We start from the raw sequence: 21054 nt of genomic DNA on the forward strand, positions 1-21054 counted from the left end.
TGGCCCCTTCTCCTGGGAACCCTTAAATGGGCCTCTGAGGGAGGGAGCTCTGACTGATGCCTCCCCAAAACAGCGCCCCCTGTCATCAGGAAGCAGTTAACATTGGTCTTCATTCTTACCCTATCCTTATTCTAACAGCAGTTAGATGTACTTCTTTAGACGGGGCAGTAAGACAGCCAGGTGGGAGGGGGTCTCTGGAAAACTATCTGGCCTGCACACTTGGGTGGAGCCTCAGGAAGTTGATGACATTTGCAGCTGGGTGCAGCCTGGCCCCTCCCCTTCCTGTGTGGAACCTGAAATTAGACCGGCTGGGCGGAAGCGCTCTAGCAGGGACTCTGGCCTTGCAGAGCATCCTGTTTCCCCGTTTTTTCCTTTTCACCCAATAAAACCCTGCTTCACTTACCCTTGAAACCATCTGTGAGCCTAAATGTTTGTGGCTGTGGGACGGACAAAGATACTGTCTTTAGGTGAATTAAGGAAAAGTCCTGCAATGCAGGTATCATGGTACCTTTTTAATATTGTTTCTCTCTTTTAAACCTTGTATAAATAGGAAAATATTGTATATAATCTCAAGTAAATTGTTTTCTTTTGAAAAGTATTCATGTATTTTTTTTATACATCCTATTTTTATTACACACATTCGAGTCCACAGCTCACTCATGTATGTTAAAGGTGTAGTTCTAGTTCATTCATTTTCTCTGTTTAGACTCTTTCTTTTTTTTTTTTTTTGAGACGGAGTCTCGCTCTGCCGCCCAGGCTGGAGTGCTGTGGCCGGATCTCAGCTCACTGCAAGCTCCGTCTCCCGGGTTTACGCCATTCTCCTGTCTCAGCCTCCCGAGCAGCTGGGACTACAGGCGCCCGCCACCTCGCCCGGCTAATTTTTTTTTTTTTTTTGTATTTTTTTAGTAGAGACGGGGTTTCACCGTGTTAGCCAGGATGGTCTCGATCTCCTGACCTCGTGATCCTCCCGTCTCGGCCTCCCAAAGTGCTGGGATTACAGGCTTGAGCCACCGCGCCTGGCCTAGACTCTTTCTTTTATAAATATACTACAGCTCATTTATCCATTTTCCTACTGTTGCAACATAGATTGCTTCTAATTCTTCTATAACAATGCTGGTATGAAATAGTTGTGTGTATCTCTGGTAGATATGTGTTATTTCTTTTTTGTAATTCTAGATTATAATTATTTGTCTAAGGTGGAGATACCAGGGTAGACTCGCTCGGCCGTATCTAATGATTTCTGCAGCTACATAACCTGCCAACACTTAGTCTTATCACACGTTTTATTTTAAAATCAATATGTAAAAAATACTAATTTATTTGGTAGTAATTTCAATTTTTCTAATTATTACTGAGGTTTAATATGTTTTCCTATGTTTACTGAATATTCCTGTTAATTTTCTTGTGAATTTCAGTTAATGTTTTTGTTGATTTTATTAATTTGTAGTGGTTTTGAAACATATTCTAGAAACCAATATTTTGTCTGTTGTACGTGTTACAAATATATTTATTTTGTATTGCTTCTTCATATTTACTACTTTTACAATTTTAACAGTAAAATTAGTTTCATGTTTTATAGCTATAATTATTACTTTTAAATAAATATTTCCTTAATTAAAATAAAAATGCATTACCCTTAATTTTCTTCTAAGATTTTTGAATTGTGTATGACTTTTTCATTCTTGTGCTGGATTTCTACCTGAAAAATATTTCTCCCTTCTGAGGTTCAGTACCTGTTTTTTGATGTAATAGTATGAAAAAAGGCATACTCGCTGCGTTAGCTAGAGCTAAATATTTACTGACTAATAGTGGTCTCTTTCCTGCTACACACACACACACACACACACACACACACACACACCATCATCCTGGTAACATCCTGAGAGTCTCTTTCTTGTTCATTTCTCCTTCCATACAGGAAAGGGAGGGGTTTGAATCTAGAATGCTGATCTATTTTTAACCAATGGCCCTAACTCCTTCCTCTCCCATACTTTAACGCTGAGTGTTAGGAGAAGCATCTTTAGCTTCCTTTAAGTAAACAACTGATGATTTCAAATTTACATTGTTCTATATTCTCCCAAATTTCATCCAGCTCCTCCCTTTGAAAGAAAACCAGCTTTATCTTCAAGATGAAATCTAAACCCCACCAGAGTCAACAGTACTGTTTTCTGTTTGTAATTTTTTACCTCAAATTGATTCAGAAATGTAATGGAAGTTCAAACATAGTCTTAAATGTGGAAGGAATGGGGAAAAACATGTCTACGTAATTCTAAATTTCTGGACAAAAAAGGACTTAAAGATAATTAACATGATTTGGAAAATAAAAGCAATGATAAATTTCTAATACCAGATATTGAATGTTTAAGCAGCAATTATCAATACTGTAGAAGTGCTGCACAGATAGACAAAAAAAAAAAATAGAAAAAACATCTCAGAAACAAACACAAGTGTATAATCAGATAAGATTTTAGAATAATTAGAAGTAACCTCTTATAAATAATAAAAACAATAGTTATAATGATATTGAAAAAATATTCCCTAGCTAATAGCAGTCAAATTATTTCCAAAGAAATAATAGCATTAAGAAGAGTGAATCACAGGATGGGCATGGTGGCTCATGCCTACAAATCCAGCATTTTGGGAGGCTGAGGCAGATGGGTCACTAGAGTTCAGGAGTTCAAGACCAGGCTGGGCAACCTCGTGAAATCCTGTCTCTACAACAAAATACCAAAATTAGACAAGCGTGGTGGTGTGCACCTGGAGTCCCAGCTACTCAGAAGGCTGAGGCAAAGGATCACTTGAGCCTGGGAGGCAAAGATCACAGTTAACCGAGGTCCCGCCACTGCACTCCAGGCTGGGCCACAGAGCCAGACCCTGTCTCAAAAAAATAAAAATAAAAATGACTAGTGAATCAAATATATTACTCAAATATAATTATAAATTTGTATAAGCTATTTGAAATGAATAAATGTTAAAGAAGAAATATAAAGGAACAGAGTACAAAATTATTTATTTAAATATATAAAAATTTGTTAGTGCATATGAAAAAAGAATTAAATATCAATAGAATAAGTAGAAAAATAATTTGCAAAATCTATTGCAAAGTGAAATATTTTATGTAGCATATATTATGTAAAATTTTTAATACCAATAAAATATAAAATGTAGAACATAAATATACCAATACATAAAATTACATATAATACCTACTTTGTATTTCATATGTACCACATATAATACAATATATCATAAGCATTAAATAAATATATCACTTTATGATATATAAATATGCTGTGCACAATTATACAATGGATTATGTAAAAGCATTCAATTTTATTATAAAATAAACTGTTCTGAAGATACAGAGGCTCCTTGACTTTGATGGAATAACGCTTCCATAATCCCACTGTAAGTTGAAAATATCCTAAATCAAATGTACACTTTTTTACTTACAGTGTTTTCAACTTGTCATGGGTTTATCCTGACATAACCCCATCAAAAGTTGAGGAGCATCTAAATGCATATCACTTTTGCACCTTTGTAAAACTGAAAACTTGTAAGTCAAACCATTGTTAAATCAGGTTTCTCTGTATATAAAAAATTATAAAATATTACTTATTAAAATTATAACATTTTAAAATATGTGGTGTTTTTTCAAATTAGTATGAAAATGATGTAACATCTTCAAGGGGCATTTAGGAAAGACCATGAATAAACTAATTATCCACATTCTGTAGACATAATGGAAAGTAGTGTAATATTAACAATCTAAATCTTTAGATATTTTACGAAGAGAATATATGATTATAAAATGACTATAATAAAATGGTACCACTATACTTTAGTGGTGGTTTAAATTTATACATTCTACAATATTTAATTAAAATCACTTAATTGCACATGTTTTATATAAGAATGTATCAAATAAAAATCATGAGATGTTCCCAGGGATATTTGATTGAAAATTTTCATTAGAGTGCTATATAAACAGTAAATATTGGAAACCAACTAAAATGATGATAGAAGAAAGAAGATCTAGACATTGGAAGACAAGGCAATGAAAATTGGATGTCGTTGATATTGATTATGATATAATGATAAGTGGTTTCTTTCTCTTATGTTGAATATGTTTTCATATGTTTACTGAATATTCCTGTTAAAGCAAATCAATACACACACACACAAGTTTTGGAGACATGTGTTACCAGTTTATCCATAGATGTAGAACTGTGATTTTTCTCTTTTTTAACTTTTCAATGTTAATACATTCTAGGATTTCCAGATTTGCTATATCTGTGTAGTGATTTTACAATAAAAAAATTTACAAACTCCCAACTTATAAGAGGTAAAAGCTTTTTATGGTTGTGGAAAAAAAGGTTAGTGTGGAAGGCCTATGTGATACTGTGAAATATACATTTGGTCTTTATCCAGTTTCCTGACATATAGCTCCTGAAACCCTCAGAATCTCTTGAGTGATGTCTTTTGCATGCTGATGAGATAACTGATGGTAGGAGAGCTAGATAGCTTGGGATGGGGGCTGGTCACCAGAAAGAACAAGGCATGATTGGAGAGTTGGGACATTCATTTCCATCCCCAGCCTTGGTGAGAGAAAGGAACTGAAGGTTAAGCTGATCACCAATGGCCAATGATTTAATCAATCATGCCCATATAATTAAACTTCCATTAAAAACCTGATAGGACTGGGTCCAATGAGCTTCCAAATAGCTGAACTCGTGGAGCTTCCTGGAGGGTGGCAGGCCAAGAGAGGGCATGGCAGCTCTTCCCACACACCTGCCTTCTGCAACTCTGCTATCTGGCCATTCATCCACACGCTTTGTAATATCCTTTACAATCAACCAATACACAAAAGTGTTTTCCTGAGTTCTGTGAGCAGCTCTAGCAAATGAATCAAACCCAAGGAGAAAGTGATGGGAACCCTGATTTATAGCCAGTTGGTCAGAAGTTTGTGGTGGCCCAGACTTGCAACTGGGGTCTCAAGTGGGGAACTGTATTGTGAGACTAAGCCTTCATGATATAGAGAGCGTCAGAATTGATCTAAATTAAAAGACATCTGGTGGGTATCCACAGCAGAATTGATTGGTTGGTGTGTGGGAAAACATGCCTCATACATCTGGTCTGGTATCGTCTGATACCAGATACATGACTGCATGAGAGTAGAGAGTAGAAAAAGCACTTTTAGGGTATTTTTATAGCTCTAACAGCATATAATCTATTTCCTCTCTCCACAGGAGGTACCTGGGAAAGACAGAAAAAGATGATTTGTTCCAAAACTCTTGCAAAAATGCTAATGGCAATATAGTAATGATATATGGTAGTAATAGAGTCCTTATATATGAAAAGCTTTTAGCCAGTTGTACCTGGTCTACATAAGTTAATGAAATGTTAATAGGAAATAATCTTTAACAAAAGGGTTTCCTTTGTGCAAGTAATGCCCTGATGCCTATATTAGCCCCTTACATGTTAATTTTGAAATAAAAAATGTGTTAATAGAAGAAGAAAGGGCACCTGCATTGTTGGTCAGATTTTTCTGTTTTTTTTTTTTTTTTCCTGTTTGTTACAATTACCAGTATCCTTCATGTTATCAGTAAAATTTGTTATTAGTTAGATTATGATTCCTGTGACTCCGATTTGATTTGATAAGTTGTATTGTCTAATAGTAAAGTTTTTAAAGCTGGCAAAGATAAGGCATAAACTGGAGTTTTTTATGCAGTAATGATTTGGAAACACAAGATAATGCTTTGCACATAAGTAGAATGAAAATATATTTTTGTTAATTTACTACAGTACTGTTGTTCCCCACATAATTCACTTCAATTTTGTAATGTTTCTCATAGAATCTCTTTCTGTTTTTCTTTCTGTCATACTTAAGTCCATTTTATATAAAATTAGCTTAGCGAGAAGAGAGGGCAATTATCCAGTCCCAAAGCACACTAGAAAGAGACGTTTGCTTTTCTTCATATGGGAGAGATGCATGAAGAAGGCACCTGCTGTTGTCCCTCTGGGGTCCATTTACATCTTGGTGAAGAACAATAAGGAAGAGAAGCACTTATAGAATGTGCAACATGCAGTGCAACCCTTCAAACAGTTACACAGAGTTAGAAATGTTAGGGCATGATTTATTCCTCAGACAGCATAAGATATTTATTCAGAGAGATTTGGCCCGGCTAGCAGTTCTTCTAAGTCCTAGATAAAGAGACAGTAACGAGTTTCAGCCAAAGAATAATCTTTTCTTCTCTAAAAAGCTACCGTTTATCAAGGCAGCTACTGGGTATTTAAAATAATTTTGTTAAAGAAGTAAGTTCCAAATATATATCCTTGGGAAGCTATCCCTATTATTCACAGTAATATATGCATACACATTTTAAATAATTTTTTATCAGATAATTACATGCACATTGACTCACAGATGCACACACACACATTTAATAGAGAAGATAATATCTGTTTGTAAAATATGAGTGTATAGTTTCTCAGGTGTAAGTTTTACTATTTCCTTTTGTGTGATACAAGATTCCCTTTATCCCTTGGTCCAAGTGTAAAAGGGAGATGATACAGTCTCCTATTTCTTTTGGCTTCAAATGGCTGTCTAAAATACTTTACTCATTAGACACAGTAATCAATACACACGCAAATCTGTACATCTCTGTACATGGCATTTTCCTAATGCTACCTCTTCCCATCTTTGTATCTAGGAGACAATTTAACTTTTAATAAGCATTTATTGAACACATATCATGTGTTAGGTACTATGACAGGCGTTTGGAATGATGACATTTATTCAGAGATTGTATTTATTCACATTGCATGTATGACTAAAGTTGTTAAATGTTAAGATGTTTTAAGGAAATCAGTTTTCGCTACCTCAAGTTTGAGGATATGAAATGCTTCACAAGTGTAACTAAAGGAAAACATTGTAGAGATTCATTTTTTGGCACATGGTTTAAAGTATGTACTCTTGGCCGGGCGCGGTGGCTCAAGCCTGTAATCCCAGCACTTTGGGAGGCCGAGACGGGCGGATCACGAGGTCAGGAGATCGAGACCATCCTGGCTAACACAGTGAAACCCCGTCTCTACTAAAAAAAAATACAAAAAAACTAGCCGGGCGAGGTGGCGGGCGCCTGTAGTCCCAGCTACTCAGGAGGCTGAGGCAGGAGAATGGCGTGAACTCGGGAGGCGGAGCTTGCAGTGAGCTGAGATCCGGCCACTGCACTCCAGCCTGGGCGACAGAGCAAGACTCCATCTCAAAAAAAAAAAAAAAAAAAAAAAATATGTACTCTTAAAAGTTGTAGAATTGACATATTTATTACAAAGTATAGGCTTCATTGTGTTGAAATGCCAAGAAATGATGATTCTAGCAATGAATTGCTTCAAGTAAATTTTACTCCTGGCATTGTTTTACAAAATAGAAGATTAAATTTAAGAAACAGTTTCTTATCACAAAAAATAAATTGTTCATTTACTATTAAATGATAAGGATCAAGCTTTCAATTTGATGTTAAAAGAGCTTCAGTGTAGATGCTCGTTTTTAGAATTGTTATCATTTTCGACTACATATTATTAAACATAGAAATAGGGGAGACATTTTGCAATTGGTATAGTAGAGAATAATTGGGAAAAATTATTTTAACACATTATTTGAAACATTTAGCCTCCTTTGAGAACAGTGATGTGAAAATATTTTCTATATATTCTAATACAAGCAAATTTTAATCTCTTAGTTGGGCATTTTGAGTATTTAACATATTTAATTTACATCTGATTTTTTTATGCCTGTTTGGTAGATTCTGAAATCTTTTCCTCCACCTCTGTGGACCTGAAATTAATCCGAATCCTTTATCTGGGCACTGAGGGCTATGGTTGAGTGGTTTCATCTCTGTTCCTGGGAGCACAACCAAATTCATCTCCATTGAAATCTTGACTCCTCTGTGACTTGGCTTTGCATCTGGGTTTCCATCTGTCAGACATTTCACTGGGTTGTCTTTATTCTTTCCTGGGAGGCTGTTTAAAAAGAATTATTTAAAAAAAAAAAGAGTGGACCCAGCCCATGTGCAGCTACTGCAATCATAATATGGTGACCCAAGATTTCAGCGATCCCCATTGTTGGCTGAATACAATAGGATGCATGAGAAATATTATAACTTAATCAGTGAGTTGATCTGTGTTGAGTATTTTGGAACCTTTTAAAAAGATTTTTTTCCACTAGATAGATGAAGCCTGATTTTCAAGTTTAATGCACTCCTTTAATTTTCATCTGCCTGAAACTGTCTCATTAAGGCTCCAGTGAGAAATCTCTTTCTTACCTCTTTTAAAACTTTGACAATAAAGTAACACAGGCCTCTAAGATTATCACAATCAATAAATGCATCTTTTATATAACTCAACAGAATTATGTAGCAATATGGTCTTTCTACTATAAATTTTCATGTCATTGTTCATTTTTAAAAAATAATAATAAACCAGGAATTATAATATTGCTGATGCTATTATTTATAATATGAAGCCCAAGAGGAACATACTTAATTTAATGTTATGTTCACAACAATGACAAAATGTTACATTTCATTTAATATGCAGTTTGTGTGATGCCAAAATAAGCTGTGAATTGTGCAAAAATAAATCCATTTGTTGTTTGTGTTGTAAATTTTTGGAAAACTAGGCAGGTCATCACATTTTTTTTTCTAAATAATAACAGTGGATATTTCTATCTATTTATTGCAAACACAAACATCTATATAATTTTTATCTACCCAGTTATTGCTCTTTATATATATATAAGAAATTTTATTTGTTAGTTTGAGACTGTTGGGTATCATACATTTGTCTTAATTTCCACATAGGTCAGACAATATACAAGAGAAATTCAAGGGAAATTGAGAAAGGCAAAGGGATTATAGTCAGTTGTGGGTGCATGAGGAATAGGAAGTATTCATATATGCCACACTCTTTTTTTGGGAGAGTGTAAGTATCATTTCACAATTTTACAACACCTTATAGCTCTCTCTTAAGTTCTCTCTCTCGCTCTCTCAATCTCTCTCTCTCTCCTCCTTCACTCTCTCTCTCTGGCTTTGAGTGTGCCTTTTTGTACTGCGTATTCTTACTATTTTATAGAATTTACAGAGAGAAGAATATGGAAGTTATGGTAAGATGTGGGAGCAAAAACTAACATATTAAAAGATAATTTATCTTAAGAAAGCAGCTGGAGAGGTCTTTTAAACTAAAAAACTAAAAATCAGCTTAAGAAGTTTGCCACTTTCTTCAGTAAGCACTGGGATTTAGTAAAGATTTCATACAAAGAAGTAATCCTGATCCCTCTAGTATTATGGAGACTACCAAAAGGTAGAAGACCCTACTGGAGCAATGGATACAAAGCAGGTAACTATGTAGAGATGTGGCCTCCTTGATCCACCCTAAAGCTTGGCCAACTCTTCCCTCCAGGATTCCAAACCTCCCCACAGATGCCCTAACTAAGGAAGTGGACAGCCTTAGGAGACAAGCATTTGCTGGAAGAGACGTTTCTCTTAAATTACATAAGACTGTCTCCTTGGTAAGAAAATGGGCATGATGTGGTAAAGCAGCCCTGCCTTGGGAGACCAGGATATCGAACACCTTCAACATTCCCTAACAGTGTGCAGTGTGGCCATGGGAAAGTGTCCTAGAATCTTGAGATTCCAACTCTTTACTTGGTAAAAGTGATCTCTAGGAATTAAAGGAAATCAAAGTATTTCTCCCCAACATATTGAGGACTGTTAAAGACACAGAAAATGTAGGGAGACACTCTTGTTTCAGCCTCTACTTGCCTGATGACAGGACACCAATCCTTTCTTACTGGAGACGGCATTTGTTTATTGACCCAGAAAAGGCACCAGCAGGCACCAGAGGAATCTGAGAACAGATTTTACTACCTTCCCACATTTTCCTATCTTTTAAAACACTCAAGCTGCTCTCTCCTTTGTCTTGTTGCTATATAGGACTTATGGCTCTTTGTTAAAATACTATTGGAGTGGGCCCGGCATGGTGGTTCACACCTGTAATCCCAGTACTTTGAGAGGCCAAGGAGGGCAGATTACAAGGTCAGGAGTTCGAGACCAGCCTGGCCAATGTGATGAAATCCCATCTCTATTAAAAATACAAAAATTAGCTGGGTGTAGTGGTGGGCACCTATAGTTCCAGCTACTGAGGCAGGAGAATCACTTGAACTTGACAGGCAGAGGTTGCAGTGAGCCAAGATCGTGTGACTGCACTCCAGCTTGGGAAACAGAGCCAGATTCCGTCGCAAAAAAAAAAAAAAAAGAATTCAGTGTTGTCTTTACTTCAATATTTTCTCCAAGAATTATATAGTTTTAGCTCTTACATTTAGCTTTTTGATCAATTTTGAGTTAATGTTTGTATATGTTATGAGACAGGGGTCCAGTTTCATTACTTGCATATGGTTATCTGGTTGTTCCAGCATCATTTGTTGAGAAAAAAAAAAAAATACTATTTGAGCAAAGCCCTTAAGCCACTGACTTGAAAGATAAATAATTTTTGAACTGAGGTCTCTCTCTCCTGCATAATGGATACAACATGGGTTAGTAAATGTCACTTTTTTTGTTGTGTGTTTTGTTTTGTTTTTGTTTTTGAGACAGAGTTTCACTCTTGTTGCCCAGGCTGGAGTGCAATGACTCAATCTTGGCTCACAGCAACCTCCACCTCCTGGGTTCAAGTGATTCTCCTGCCTCAGCCTCCCCAGTAGCTGGGATTACAGGCATAGGCCACCATGCCTGGCTAATTTTGTGTTTTTAGTAGAGACGGGGTTTCTCCATGTTGGTCAGGCTGGTCTCGAACACCCGACCTCAGGTGATCCGCTCACCTAGGCCTCCCAAAGTGCTGGGATTACAGGCGTGAGCCACCACGCCCAGCCGCTTGTTTTTGTTTTCTTAAACTGACTTTTGTTTTCAGCAGAATGTCTCAACTAAGAACCCAAAAAGGGAAAGAAAAGAAATTATGTGTTCTCCCCTACAGAATCTTCTTGCCATAACTGTGAGATGACATGATTCAGAATTATCTCCTTGGCTTCTCATAGAGAGTTCCAAATCATGTCACCTTGCTTTGTGGAGAAAATGACCAGTTACGGATAGCAAGTACATCTGAAGCTGCTTCCATTGCTTGGGGATCTATCTAACAGTATGAGGCTCAGGAGAAGTTTTGCTCTTCCTCCCTGGGAGGACCTGCTTTCTCCAAACAGCCAATGTTCTGAGCTGCCTTTTTAAAGATGTGATTTCAGGAGCTCGTTGCAGACCTCCTATGCAACTAGCCCATGAGTTCTTTGTGTCTTTAAGAACCTATCAAAGAACTCAGCAGTATGAGAGCAGATCAATACATACAGGGTTTCCTTTCAGTCTTACAGAAACTCATTACTCTCCAGTCTCTTTTTCCACGTATGGTAGAGAGAATCAGACTTGCGGATATCTAGTTAACTATCAGTACCTTTAAGAAATGTGAACAAGCGGTCCATCTGCATAATTATACAAAATGTCAAGGCTTTTAAAAGTGCTTAATTTTAAAGATCCTTTGCAGGTTCTTCAGACCTAGATTCTCAGTTCAGTCATCAGAGAGATAAGGAAAAAATGAGGAACACTTTTTCTCAGGCATAAATATTCACTGGTTTTTGAAATATTATTGATTCCTTGGATAAGAAAATAGGTCAACTTTATACCTTTTTGTCTCCAAATTGATTTCCCGCCACGAACAGTGGCTTGTGCCTATAATCCCAGCCACTTTGGAGGCTGAGGTAGGAGGATCGCTTGAACCCAGAAAGTCAAAGCTGCAGTGAGCTGTGATTGTGCCACTGTGTCCCAACCTCAGTGACAGAGTGACACACCATCTCTTAAAAAGAAAATTGATCTCCATGAATATGCCGGTAAACCAGGAGATACAGAACTACTTGCCTCCAATTAGAACTGAAACCCTCCTATAACCCCTACTGGGTGCTCGCTTCTTATTCAGAAGGAGGACACATTGTCACCATCTGTGCGGTGATCGGACAGCATTCATGAACACACTTTAAAGGAACACTGTCGTCTGTGTAAAAATTCTCCCCAACTAAATGATAAGGCCTCTTGTGAAATCCACATTACTGTGGGTTTTGAGCTCTGAGCTACCATATTCATACAACAGAACTCTAGTACTTCACACAGTATTAATCCTTTGTATTTCGTAACTTAGAAATCTGCTTTGAGAGATCAATTCAGTAGTTTTGCTTTTAACTTGTCCAATAAATATTATATGAAATGCTTTCAGGCAGCCCTTGCTTATCCTCTGATGTGTGATACATTTTCTGGGTTTTTCCTTGCAAAATCGGATCCCCTTCTTTCAGTTAGGTACAAAGTGTTAGAATAGTAAATGGTTATGTTTGTCAATACCACCCTGTACTCTAGAAATAAAGAGAGCTAAGAGTTACAGAAGACATGTTATCAAGCTTCTAGCAACTTCAAAAGCATGGAAAAGTTAGCACATGAAAGATTCTGATTTGTTTTAAAAAGTGACACAGAGCACATTTTTGAAGTTAGCGATAAACTGGTCATTTCAAATGAGAAAGCTATAGAACGTAGATCTGTTTTGAAACTGCAGTAAGGATCATAGAACAATGCCCCATTCTGATGAATCAGTAGAAACTAGAAAACAGAAAAGTATGTCATGTACTCTCTGTGAAGTTTGCTTGCTGGCACTATTCCCGCTTCAGCATTGACAAAGTACACTCATTAACCAACTGAATACAAAACCAGTGCCTTCCACAGTTAAATTATGCTGCTTTAGGCGTACTAAATTAGCTCTCTCCTGAAGTCTATCCACAGCTTCAGAAAATGATCCCTGGAAATAAGGAGTATTGTGTGGATTTGAAACGAAACAGAAAGGAAATGAAAGTGAAACTTGGGAAAGAGAAAGCTTGGGTTATGTTCATACAGCAGCATGTCATCCAGACAATATACAGAATGGCCATTCTAGAGTGTGCACTATACTGAGTAACGAGAGGGCTAAAGATAGTGCCATGAATTGAAAGCCTTTGCAATATAAGCATAAATATAAAACACAGAAATAAGTACAAAATGAGAAAAACATATCCAAAGTTGGCATTCCAGTGCCAATAATGCCTAAGTAAAAGACACAGAAGAATAGGGAGAGGATAATTAGAAAAATACGACATTGCAATAAGAAAAAAAACCATTGCTACAGAAAAGAGAATACAATTCAATTTAATTTATACATATAGGTACACTAAATGGAAGACACTGAACGAGGTACTAAGGTTGCTGCAATAAACTCTATTCCTACAGTAACCGATATAAAGAAAACAGTGGGGCCGGGCGCAGTGGCTCAAGCCTGTAATCCCAGCACTTTGGGAGGCCGAGACGGGCGGATCACGAGGTCAGGAGATCAAGACCATCCTGGCTAACATGGTGAAACCCCGTCTCTACTAAAAAATACAAAAAAACTAGCCGGGCGAGGTGGCGGGCGCCTGTAGTCCCAGCTACTTGGGAGGCTGAGGCAGGAGAATGGCGTAAAACCCGGGAGGCGGAGCTTGCAGTGAGCTGAGATCCGGCCACTGCACTCCAGCCCGGGAGACAGAGCAAGACTCCGTCTCAAAAAAAAAAAAAAAAAAAAAAAAACAGTGGGAACCTGTCATCATTTTGGTTCCACAAACATTTTTGCTTTGACGATGAATCAACAGTGGGTGGTAAGGAGAAATAAGACAGATAAGATAGGAAGCTCAATCTAGAACATATACTTGACATTTTAAATGCACACATGTGACTGTAGAGGAGAAGACGAAATTGATTGGCCTGGAAATACATTGAAAAGTTGTGTCATTAGAAGGACACTGAGCCAGGAGGGGCAGAGTGGAGTCTGCAGTCAGGGCTCTGTCAGTATTCAATGATCACTCTCTCTGTCACATTGACCATATGGCAAGTCAAATCAGGCTTTCAGGAAGCCAGGGTGACATGTCTGTAATGGTATGTTGTATTCCAGTATTTCACACCTAATGCACTTCTCTTCATAAAACAGGGTGGCCACCCTTGATTCTGTGGAAGGAAAAAATGAAAGAACAATGGTAAGAGTCCAAAATTATAAGAAAAGTATTTCTTCTCGGTGCTACCCCTACAATGCTCTTGGTTTCTCATTATACAATGAAGTTACACAATTTAGTAATGGGAAAACAGATAGTAAATGTGCATTTCACAACACAGCAAGACAGTGCTTTTCACAGATGGCTGAGCACTGCAGGAATGTGGAAGGGATCCAGATCTACTTCACTTCTACACCTCAGTCCTTCACCTCCAGACATGCGGGGTGACAGAATCAAGACGTAACACTATTTGTAAATTAAATGTTGGCGTATCACAACACCACGGTCAAGCTCTCAGCATCAAAAAATCAGCTTTGAAAGAGACAAGGCAAATTCACACACAGTGGCCCTGGTATCTGGCCTGTGCTGATGTGTTTAGGAAACAACTTTTTGGCTCCCTGAAGTATTTTAACACGCATATACTTAAATAAATTATAATAAGGCAAATGTCATCATGCCAAAGCATCACAATGCTAAGACAGTAGGTTACTTTACTTAGTGAATAGAGTCTAAGTGGCATTTGGTGCAAAGTGGATCCAGAATATTGATAAAGTACAGTTCTCAAGCCAAAAGTTATTTGTTTGTGTTTGTCTACACTTTATGTAACTCGTTAATGAAAGAACCAGAGGGTAGATTAAGGGGAATATTCAACAGCATTTGAAAACATTGAGATCTATGTAGTCATTTGTATAAGGGATGTGTAAACAAAATTGCTAAATTAGTTAGAAGACTGGTTGACTTTTTACAGGTTGTGAACTCACAGTGTTTTATAAATTTCTGCAGATTAAATTCTAACCTTGACTATGGACTGTTGGCCAAATTAACTGTCACAACAAATATCAGATGACACACAAGCAGACTTATCGGAACATGCAGGAACTTTATAAAAAACATACATTGTTATCCTCATTTTATCTTTTTCCAAGTCTGAAATACATTTTTGTGTCACAAGGAAAACCCCCCGATTGTATTCATTTCCTCTTTTCCACCATTTGTTTCTTGATAGCGCAGGCGCAGCCTCAGGCTCAGTTAAATGCACCCACTAGGTTCCAAAAACGATGACAACCTTTGAGGAAATCTAGTCACCCCCTTAATGTTACTCATATGAAAACTTACAGCTCCCATGGAAACAGAAAGAAAGTTTTCATGAAAGTTTCTTTCATAAAGGAAGTTTATGAAAGAAAGGCTTAACATCTTACCCAGCCATATACCCTTTCAGAAGCAGGAACGGAACTGGACACCAGGGATTCTGACTTTGTTTCAGGACTCTTCCTAATGCAACATCCATATCTTTATAAAAGTTTTAAACTGTTGTATGCATTTCAGGAGCTTTATGCATTTTGTATAGTATTACCCGTGGGGCAGGGTAAGAAGTTTTACAATGGAGTTGTCATTACATGATTCTCACATTTGCATTATTTCTGTGTTTTTTAGTTTCCATCTTAACTAAGTTTTAAATGCGAGAATGTAAGGGTTAAGCAGGTAAAGCTCTCATTCTCATTTCTACTATGTATGGCAGGTAATTAAACTGTGGACAATGGTTCCCCAGGCAAAGGTGCCCTCGATGATTTACTATTCAGGGTCCTAATAATTTGGCATTCCAAGCACAATACAGCTAAAACAAAGACTGAAACACTGGGAGCCATAAAACTGCTAGTATAATTAGGGATATCTAATTTGGGGGAAGAAAATCGAGACCCAATGGCTCTAACAGTGAGTCGTCTGTTAGCATTCCCAAGCTCTGAACTGCAGCTTTTGAAGAAGGAAAACAAATATCCTCATTTTGCATGTTAAGTTCCAAATCTAATGTGTTTCTGCTTCTGCATTTTAACATCTATAATATGCTCTGTGAAAAATATTCAATGGATTATTTTCCCAAGTTTTATCATATGACACGGCTTCAACATCTTATATTAAATCAGTTCTAAACAAATGATTTTCCTCATACAAAATAAAAGTTGACACATATTAAACAAATGGTAATGAGGGTTTCAGGCCATAAATATCAAAGCATTTTTCAAACTTAAAAACAATATTTGACATTATGGAATGTCTATATTCTTTTCATGTTTTGTTTTGTCTGGGGGGAGGAAAAAATGGCATAATACTTAAAGTAAACTCATCTTTATTTTATCTGTCGAATGAACCATTGAATATAAATGGTTACTAAAGTCTGCTTTTTTAATAGTAATGTAATAGAAGGAAAATGAATAATTCTAGAATCTTGAAACTGGAGAAAATAATTGGAAGAAGCCAAGAAGTAACTATAAATGAAATCCTAAATCTCACTCACATCCTCTGGATTGTTAGCAATCATTTATGCATAAAAATTCAATTTCCCTTTGCCATTTCCTTTTTATCAGCTAATAATAAACGTGTGCACTGGATGGATGTAATTAACTTTCCTATAGACAATACGATGTAGAAGTCTATCTAATTATTTGGGTCTAGATTACTTTAAATAACCAACCTGACTCTAAGTAGGCATAAACACAAAGCTCTGTCTACTACAACTAATAATACCTGTTGAAAATAAGGAATGGACAGCATCATCATTATAATAATAATTATCCCTGTAAAATAAAATATTTTAAAAATAGCTCCCTATAACTTCGGCAGTTTTTAACTATTTAGAATTTCTGCTATTCACAGGGATGCAGGATGTTGTTCATGGGTAAAACAGTCAGACACTGCGCGAAGCGATCGGACATAATTAGATCTTTGTGTGTCTGGTCTTATAGACTAGTGAGAAATGTAACATCTGGTATTCATCAGTTATAACAACTGCTTCCATTCCAGTATTTTTATTTAAAACAACAACACATTGTACATGGCCTTGAGTCCAAAGCACGGACACCTTTATTTTGGAATGCAAATCTGTGGAATCTAAAAGAATCCAACTCATAAAGGCAGAGAACAGAATGGTGGTTAACTGAGGCTGAGGGTGGGGAAAATAGGGAAGTGTTACTCAAAGCACACAAAGTTTCAGAAAGGATGAATAAATGGTAAGTAGGTGAGGTGGAAGGTATGTTAATTAGCTTGGGCCAGTTCTTCCACATTATCTGCATGTATCAAAGCATCACTTGGTATCCCATAAATATATAGAATTATAATTTGTCCATATTTAATAAGATAAAATTTAGAAAAACAAAGGAATAAGAAACACAACACTGTACCAGACAAACAGGAAAGGAACGGATCTTCTCTTTTTTGGTATTAATCAGAATGATGCCTCATTTCCTGTTAATAGCCTAACAAAATCCCAAGGATGCAAGTCTTCTTGGACTATATACTTTTACTGGGGTTCTGCAATCTCATGGTAATGCTGTCATTCACTCAGTAATGCCACAGATATTTATGGAGCACACACCATAACCCAACACTGAATGAGAAAGGGAAAGTTCCAGTTCTTTCTGGGTTGGCATTCTAGTGTGAGAGATAGGCAGTAAATAAGGAAATATAACTGAAGGAAGTGGTGAGTGCTAAGCAGAAAAATGAAGCAGGTAAACTGATATGAAGCTACCCACCCGAATGGAGGAAATGTTATTTTACACGGTGTCCTCATGAAAGACCACTCTGAGGAAACAATATATAAACAGAGACTGAATTAAAATAAAAGAACAAACTAGATATTGATCTGGGGGAAGAAAGTTCAGGCAGTGAGAACAGTCAGCGCAAAAGCAAGGAAGTGTTAGAGGAACCAGCAGGTAGCCCACAAGGCTGGGTTAGAGCTCACATGTGGCATAAGATGTCTGGAATTTAGGAAAGGACAATTTCATGTAGAATTTATTTATTTATTTATTTATTTATTTTATTTTTATTTTTTAGAATTTATAAGCTATGTGCAGAGTTTGGATTTTTTTTTCCCCAAATATGCTGGCAAGCCTTTGGAGAGTTTTGAAAAAGCAAATGATGTAGTTTGGTTTAAATTTTTGAAAGATCACTCTGCTGCTGTGTATGACAAGGAATATAGAAGAGAACAGAAGAATGGATGCAAATGCGAATGTTATTAGGTAAGAATAATGGTAGATTAATTAAAATGTTGGCAATGAAGTTAATGAGATCTAGTTGAATGCTGAATGTATGTGAAAGGCAGAGCTCCTGAGATTTGCTGATAAACGTAATGTCAGGTGGTAAGTGGGGAAGCTGAAACAACAGTAGACTTGTTTTTGTTGTTGTTGTTGTTTTTTGTTTGTTTTTGTGGGGGGGCGTGTTGATTAACTGGGTAGCTGCTGTTGCCATTTAATGAGAGAGGGCTGGCCATGGCAATCTTGACAAAGGGGTAAACGAACTTCTGATGGTGATGGATTAGCTGTGGGTATCTTAATAAATGTATCAGTTGAGATTCTGAGTAGGTGATATTCCGAACTGTCCAGCAGAATTTGGTGCAATGACAGAAATGAGCAATAGAGTATTCATTAGGCACATGGGGTAATTAAATACACTTTATTCACCTATTTATTTTTATTTTTTATTTTTTGTAGAGATGGGGTCTCACTATGTTGAGGTCACTATGATGGGGTCTCACTATGTTGAAGCTTGTCTCAAACTTGTGGCCTGAAGCAAGCCTCTTGCCTCAGTCCCCCAAAGTGTTGGGATTACGGGCATGAGCTACTGTGCCCAGCCTTAAATGCACTTTAAATGTGATTCATGTGTGACTCAGGAACTTCACTTTAAATATGTTTAATTTTAATTATTTCAAATCAAATTAGATACATGTGGTTAGTGGCTACCACATCGGACAACTACATTTTAGAGGAATGGAGAGGCGAGGGACTCAGAAAGGTAGGAGGAAAGTCGGGTGTAAGGTGACACATTTGGAGACATTTTTTTTCCAAAGGGAAAATAGAAATTTGGAAGAAACTAGAGGTATATGGGGACCACGAGTGAAAACAAAATTATTGGTAGACATTGCACTATTTTATTATGTAACAGAAATGATCCGCCAGCAAAGGGAAAAAAAAAACTAACCCTGATTATGCTGGTGGTGAACAAATGAACTAGTTCTTTTCTCTTCTTACTTGTTCTGATTTTCTTAGTGAAATAATGTTTCTAGGCCAGGCACAGTGGCTCATGCCTGTAATCCTAAAATTTTGGGAGGCCAAGGATGGAGGATTGATTAAGGCCAGAAGTTGGAGACCAGCCTGTGCAACAAAGTGAGACCGTCACTACAAACAAAAAAAAAAAAAGAAAGAAAAATCTCTCTCAGGGATGAAAGATGGAGCTTTGATCTCCAATAAATCTTTTACACTTCTAACTCTACCTCAGCCTCAATTTCCAAAGAACCCAACACTCCAGGGTTAGTACCAGGAGTGTCCAAGAAAGCAAGTGGTAAGTTGGATGGGGTTTGGGAGGGAATCATTTGCTGTGTGTCTAGTAAAGAAGGTCCTATCCTGTGGTAGTAGGCTGTGCCTTACCAGACCCACACCTTCAAGTCTTTGAAACTGATGTTCTCATTGTAAAAATATCTTTGATGATGCACAGTGGTCCCCCACATCTCTCATCTGCAATTTGACTTTCCATGGTTTCAGTTACCCATGGTCAAGTATAGTCTGAAAATATTAAATGGAAAATTCCAGAAATAAACCATTCCTAAGTTTTAAATTCCACTCTGTTCTGACTTGCATGACGAAATCTCTCACTGTCCTGCTTTGTCCTTCCCAGGATGTGAATTACCTCTGTCCGGTGGATCCACTCTCTAGATGCTACCTTCCTCTTAGTTACTTAGCAGCTCTCTTGGTTCTCAGATTGAAAGAAAACAGTATACGCCAGGGTTGGTCCTATCCAAGGTTTCAGGCACCACTTGGGGCCTTGGAACATATTTCCCACGGGGAAGGGGAGATCACTGTAAATTGTTTTATCTTACTATTAGGTGACCTAAGCATAATGTTACAGATGACCACCCTTTCCTTAAAATATTATTGATTTTTGTCTTAATGTCACTTCCTTTTCTTGTTCTTTCTGATACTCCCTTGTTCTCCACTCCATCCAAATTTTGCATGATGTTACTCTTCAAGGACTGATCCTCGGCCCTTGTTTTAGTGAGTCCTCTAACTTCATGATCGTATCATGTCGTTTTCCACCAATTAGCAAGACCCATGTTTTTAAAAATGTGAATAAGACCGTAAAATTGTCCCAATTAAGGCCTCACTTCAAAAAGTAAATTGAAATATTTTTCCAGCCTAGAAGGTCCAGCTTGACAGCGCACCCGACTAGCCTAATAATCCCTCAGAGCGTGCCTCTCTTCCTCACCCACTTTGGGTTTCTTTCTGTTGTTTGAGTTTGCCATGCTTTTGTATAGTTCAGGGTCTTTGTCCATGATATTTACATTGCCTATAATTTCCTTCTCCCCAAATTACATATCAACCTGTTCTTTGGCTATCAGTGTATTAGTCCCTTAAATGTTACTTTTTAATATGAATATTAACTTGTTAATATGAAAATTGTAATATGAAAATGGTAATATGGAACATTTTATTTCCTCTACAGCCTTTATTATATTTTGTAATTATTTCATTTGCTTGACTATGAGTTATTTCTGTCTCCAAACAAAAACAACAATGCAAACCTCATGAAAACAAACATTTGTTTCCTATTAAATCCCTCACCTACCACAAAAAATTATTTTAATATAAATTAATGAAGTGCGTGAATACATAAATTAATAACCTATTTTCTCCCTGGCCCATGATGTTTAAAGTGGGGTTATCAATACTTACATAATTTTTTTTGTTAAGAAGCTTAGAGGAAATATATGCAAAGGACCTGTCACAGTGTCTGCTGTGTAGTGGTGTCCAAAATATGGCGGATACATTTTTTAAAATTAGAATTGCCAGATTTCCATTTGGCTCTCACTCTCTCTTGCAAGAAAGAGGGTTGTTCTCCTTTTTTTCTTTTGTCTGTTAAACCTCCACTTCTAAACTCAAAAA

The 21054-nt window shown here is 37.0% G+C and overlaps 1 long non-coding RNA gene across 1 annotated transcript; it reads left to right on the forward strand.

Annotated features, from left to right (window-relative positions):
- The first annotated feature begins 316 nt into the window (after window positions 1-316).
- LOC117075692 lies at window positions 317-20823 on the forward strand. The gene is made up of 3 exons (XR_004434087.1): window positions 317-504; window positions 9457-9565; window positions 17954-20823. It is a non-coding gene; the product is annotated as an uncharacterized LOC117075692 (long non-coding RNA).
- Window positions 20824-21054: the final 231 nt, after the last annotated feature.

The sequence above is a fragment of the Trachypithecus francoisi genome, unplaced genomic scaffold (assembly GCF_009764315.1).
Source record: "Trachypithecus francoisi isolate TF-2019V2 unplaced genomic scaffold, Tfra_2.0 Lachesis_group5, whole genome shotgun sequence".
Lineage (NCBI taxonomy): Eukaryota > Metazoa > Chordata > Mammalia > Primates > Cercopithecidae > Trachypithecus > Trachypithecus francoisi.